Source organism: Aulonocara sp. 'chitande type north' Nkhata Bay, linkage group LG9, assembly GCF_057382095.1.
Source record: "Aulonocara sp. 'chitande type north' Nkhata Bay isolate Kocher_YH1m ecotype deep benthic linkage group LG9, A_spYH_male_GT1.1, whole genome shotgun sequence".
Lineage (NCBI taxonomy): Eukaryota > Metazoa > Chordata > Actinopteri > Cichliformes > Cichlidae > Aulonocara > Aulonocara sp. 'chitande type north' Nkhata Bay.
In genome coordinates, this window is record NC_141352.1 from 22,251,630 (window position 1) to 22,257,629 (window position 6,000).

Here is a 6,000-nt window from a genome sequence, read left to right on the forward strand (position 1 = left end):
TTCCAAGTAAAAAGATCTGACCAATCAGATCAGTGCATTTGGCAGCAAGTGCACTCGTAGCTCAAAACAGGCACCAGCTCTGAATATACAAAAAGTCGAATCATACTATTCTGTCTGAGACGCTGCTCAACCGGTCAACCGGTTCTCAGTTTCCTCAGATGTGGTCACAACTCTGCTAACAAGAGCTCAAACTGCCCGACTGACATCCTGAAATATCGAGATCCAGCATCAACTCCTGGATCAATCCATGAAATTCTCTCTGCTGCTGCCTTCTCGTGATAATTGCATGAACCCAAAATCGCAGTTTACTCCATTTTTTTCAGGACCAGCTCATCACTTGATGCTGCATTTTGTGACAATGAATTTCCTGCAAAAACACATTCGGTGTGTAAATCGGTGTGTGTACGTTACACAACAAGTTCAGAGCCAGAAAATTCAGAATTTTCGTGTCACTTTTTTGCAACACGCTTGGTGTGTAATGGCCTTTAGTCTTCCTGTTTCACTAATGTCTTTTGATTACTTCCTGTTTTACTTCAATTTCTTGCTTCCCACCTTTGTCTTCTCCTCCATTGCGACTGTCTTAAGTGATGAAAGCCCAGCAACGCAGGTAGACGAGCAAATACAGATGTTTCTCTTTGCACTTACGGATGATCTTTGTTGTTATTTAAAGAAGAAATATTATGCTCATATCCAGCTCTAGGTTTTTGTCCTATACCTGAAACATGCCCTGCTTCTCTTCTGATTGGCTGAAGGTTTAAGCAGCAGGTGGGTGGGGCTAGAGGTGACCATTCACACTGACATCATACAGAGCCAAGAGTAGAAAAACTGTCTGAAGCGTATCGTTTAGAGCAGCTTTTGGGTCACAGGGATTATTTGTATAACTTCAGTGTGAACATCCAATAATGTGTCAGTATATATATGAAAGATATACACTGAAAAAAGTCTAATAGGGCCTGTTTAAGGTTCCTTAAAGTTATGGCCAGATAATAGGACCCATTTCTGACTAAAAACAATGATCTTCAGTGGTTTCGCAGCATGTTCTGCCAAGTATTTTTGAGAAGTGAACTCGTAAATTCTGCTTTTGATCATAGATTCAGGATCTTTTTCAACCTCTTGCTTCCGTCGCCCTTTGCACTATGGCAGAATGATTTTAGCAAAAACATCCTAGACTCTGAGCCAAAGATTTTCCTTTGTTAGAACACTGTGAAGAAGAACCAACTCCAGCAGGTAAAGTTGAACTATCACACTGTATTGGAAACTCAGTGCATCAGAAACAAAATGCATGTAGAAGATGTGAGAAATCGGTTTTATGGAAGCATCAGACCTGCATGGAGCTATGAGGAGGGTGTAATGTTCTTGAAATACTTCAATCAAACAGGAATACCATAAATCTGTCTGCTTTTCTGTATTGTTTCTATTCACTAAAGCTTGGCTGGCGCTCGCTGAAACCTCTCCTTCTCTTGTGGTTTAAAGGCACCAGACTGGAGAGTTAGCAGTACCAGCTGGTTATCTTTTGAAGATCCAACTCTGAATGTTGGCACATAAATAGTGGGGGGGTTTTGGAAAATTTGGTTAAAATTGGCAGTCCCCGGAATGAGAACCTGGCTTCAGTCATTCTGCAAGTGTATATTTTTTCTCTTTCTGCTCTTTCTGATTAAAAATTGTACATACATTTTTGAAAAGATGATTAAAAACAAAGTTATAAGCACAATGCATTTTACCACCTTGCACAATCACCACCAGCAGAGCATTAGAGAAGCCCTAGATTGTGGTTGATAGAGTAAAATAGATCTAAAGCTTCAGGCTTTTCTCCATCTTTTACTTTAATACTCGTCCACTCCTGTAGCCCCACTGAGCAAATAGGCATTAACCAAAAACACACAAAAACAACAGAGCACCTAAAAACAGGAAAAATAAACCACCAGCGGGCTCTACCACCCATCAACCACACCATATCATCTACGTCGGCCCAGTCAGCCACATCAAATGAGTGGAGTGGATGATTCCTGCCCTCTCCAGAGTCGTAGTCTTTCCCGGTCTGCCTCACTGAGCATCGTAAATGGAGCTGCCCATTGACCTGAGTAAGCCTGTAAATAACTGTGATGGCTTCCAGAGGTGGGTCCTCCAAAAGATAAAAGGGTCATAAAGCTCACCTCTTCCTCTATTTGGGGGAAAAAAGTTTTGGGACATTTAAAAACACAAATGAAAAGGTCTGGTGTTGCTGAGGCCTCGGTCACACAGGCCTAGAAAACAGTTGGTGTCGTCCTGTCAGGCTTTGGCTGCTAAGAAAAAACATGCATTTCCCGACTGGATGGCGACCGGTTGCTGGAGGTTGCTGCAAAGAGGTTGTTGCAACAAAAACCTCTTTATGATTGCTTTGGTCATTAGCAGATTGCCGTGGTCGCCTGTGGTTTTCGTGAAAGCTGCCGACTTGCCTGCAAACACCCCTGACTTCCTCTCTTTGTGACGCAGACCAGAGTCTGAGAATATTTGCTTTCAAAGTAAAAATTTGTGCCTTTCTGCTGCAACCAACACATTTCAAAAGGCGCAACTTTTACTTTGAAAGCGAGTGGTCTGCGGTTCCAGTTTGTGCTGCACTTTTCACAGTTTCACTATTACTTGGTGAAACTGGTGGTTGGCAAGTGTTGTAGACGAGTTGGCGTCTTCCCTGCAAGTTAAGGCTTGATTTAGATTACTGCCGGGAATTTTTGCAGAGCCTACGACGCAACCTACGTAAGTGGACCAAGCCGTCACCGGCATTTATGCTTGCGCTGGTGCGTTATGTGTTGATTGTATTGTGTGCAGTGCTAGCCGACAGAAAAAAAATGTAATGTAGTTACATTTCTCAGGAGATTGTACATCAGATTACAACGTTGTCATGGCGGGGTGCGCCGGTGTGTGTGGAAACAGGACCCAAAAGCAGATGACGATGAGGAGTAGTAAGGTTTAACAGAAAGGTGAGGCTTTATTTAAATGACGGCAGGGTTAAACCAGGAAACCAAAACAAACTGGCAAAACACTAAGAAACAAAACACTAAAGGTACTAAGACCAAAAACTATAACTATAACTGAGGTGGAAAATAACAGGCAAAGACTAAGACTATAACTGTAACTCTGGTGAGATAAACAGACTAAGACTAACGTGGAATTAACAGACGAAAACTAGAACTATGGCTGAGGTAAACAGACGAACCGACAATGGCATGAAGAAAACAAAAGGCTTAAATACAGACATGAGGTGATCAGGGGAAGTGGGGACACATGGGGGAACAGCTGACAGACATAAACCTAATGACAGGACCAGGAGAGGAAAGCTAAATACAATGAACAAAGAACACATGACATTGTCAAAATAAAACAGGAAATACTAAAACTAAACATGACAACACAACTTAACAGACCTAATACGTGATGAATAAATACAAAACCCCAAAACATAGAAAACCCAGGAACAATAACTGCCTAAACTAAAGGCAGATAGGAAATAACACAAACTAAATCACATAACAAAATGAGACAAATACAAACATGAACTCAGAGCGCTGGGTCAGAGACCCAGCCTGTGACAGACGTAGATTATAACGTCAGGTTTAGAGGGGTTTGCAGTCAAGTCGTAGGTTGCGACATAGATTTCCCGTTGGGCATGCGAGTGACCGCAGCAATCTAGCAGCTAAAAGAATCACAAGGAAGTCATTTATGTAGCACGTTATAGCTCTTTGAGACCTTTTTTTTTTTGTTAGCAACTGCCAGCAACCTCCAGCAACCACTCCCCAACTGGCTGTTAAAATACTCTGGTTTCCATAGCAACTGCTGGTTGCCAAGGGATCACTGACCGGTCTTTAGCCATGACTGAGACCCTAACAGTTATCATTAAAGCTAAATTACTAAAATCTATATCACTTTGATCATTTTGATGTTGTCGTAGATGGTGAGGTGCATGTGTCGCACTCTCCACTCAAAACAAAGACAAAACCCAAAAAACAAATAACTTATGAGCAAAAACAAAATGATTTTGCACCAGCTCATTAGAGAGTGAGAGCAGTGAATAGCATCTGTCTCCTCGATTATGTCTAACAAAGGTCACGGAGGAGCAAAGCGATGAGATTGCATCTCAGCGTCTGTCACCCTCCAAGCCGCATGCAGACACTACATCGAGAAACATCGAGTTAAGAATACAGATGAACTGCAGATTCTGGTTTACAGATGGGCGAGTTGATGTGCTTGTCAGAAAGGTGCTGAAATGTTCCTGCAAATGTGTTTTGCTGCTCTTCGGGTGAATTATAGTCGGCAAAAGTACGCCTGCCAACTGCAGATGGAACAAACTGTTCACATGACTGAGCTTCTCTTCCGTTTGTCAGTCGCTTAACTTCATTACCGAGTGCCTAAGGTGAACTGCGACAGGTGCTTCTAAACCGCTCTCGTCTGGATTGGTTCATTATAATTTGGGTAAGAGGAAGGAATCGTTTTCATTTTATTCTGATAAAAGCTGAGATTCAAACCCACTTCAGTTGTGTTACTTTTAATTGATTGCTTTAAAGTGTTTTTCTACCTGAATTTAGCTGTCGTGTTTTTTGGGGGGTTTTTGGACTACATTAAACTAGTGATCCGAGAACAACTACAGCAGATTAAGGCTAACAGGGCTCACGTCCTGAGAAATAATAACTATTCCCATTGTTATAGTGATTTTTATGCTTTGAAGAGAGCCTCTCTTCCAGCTTCATCTGAGCGTAGCCTCAAGCCTCGATTGTCCTTTTGTCATATTTGCAAGATTCAAGGGACTTAAACACTAAATCCAGGTGATCAATGCTAATTTTAACTCAAGCAAAAATGAACTTAGGACTCAGGTGTGTTTCACTTGGGCGAGCAGGGATGAACTGCCAGTGAGAGAGGGAGAGAGAGGGTTAATGCTGTGGAATCAAGGCTATTCTTTCAGATTTGATTTGATTCGTTACTTACAAGTGAGCGAGGCAGGCCAGGTTTCCAGGTAACAGTGACAGAGGAGGGTGGACAGTGGACAGACTGGGAATTGACATGTACTTCATATAGCACTTTTCACTCACATACATTCATCCAAGACCTTTATAATATACATTTAAATGCTTTCTATCTAAAATTCATACTCAGATGAACAGATCAGGAGCAATTCAGGCTTTAGTATCTTGCCCAAGGATACTTTAGCATGCATTTTTTAATTGATGAGTGATTTTTCTGTGTGATACAGCCGTCCATGAGATTAGTGCTTCGGTTATGGTGAGTAAACTTTTAGTATTTTAATAATCTGTTGTTTTTTTTGGCTCAAATTAGACTGCTTGCCTGTCTGTGCATTTCACTCATAGTCTTTAGGCAGGCAGCTTACTAACCAAGCTACCACCTCATTCAAATTTTGTGTATTCTGGCTCCTTCACCATTTATCACCAAGTATCATACAGGCTGCTTGGGCTTATTATGTAATATTAGCTGTAAAATTCTAAATAAAATTATTCTCATAAATCAGGAACTATTTGAATTTTCTCTGTAGCCTGAAATCGTTGAGTTATGGTAATGTGAAGGACCCATGGTAAAATGTTTTTTTGTGTCCATGTTCATACAACAGTACCTCGTCAATGCTTTTTGCTGCCACGATGCACCGAATGTCCTTGTAAAGCTCATCTTCTCTTCTTTCCGAAACTGTTTGAATGTTATCTCTCGCATAAATGATAATGGAGTTACGGTCATTTAAAGAGTGCTTGAAAAAAATAGGTCTGCTGCTGGCCAGTGGTTACAAAAACAAGGTTATTACTAACGGGGCGGTGGCCAGAAAGGTAAAGCTGAAGCTTCAAGGTGAGTCTCAAACCTGTAGGTAACTTTATAATGTCTATGTCTATGTTTTATGCAGTCTTTGGCTACAATAAACAAAGTTCAACATCTGTCTGCCTTACCGAATTTATGGATAAGTTTTATTTTAATTGTGCTTTTTTTCCAGCTCCATATTCTTACATCCTTTGGATTGTGCTAGGGTAG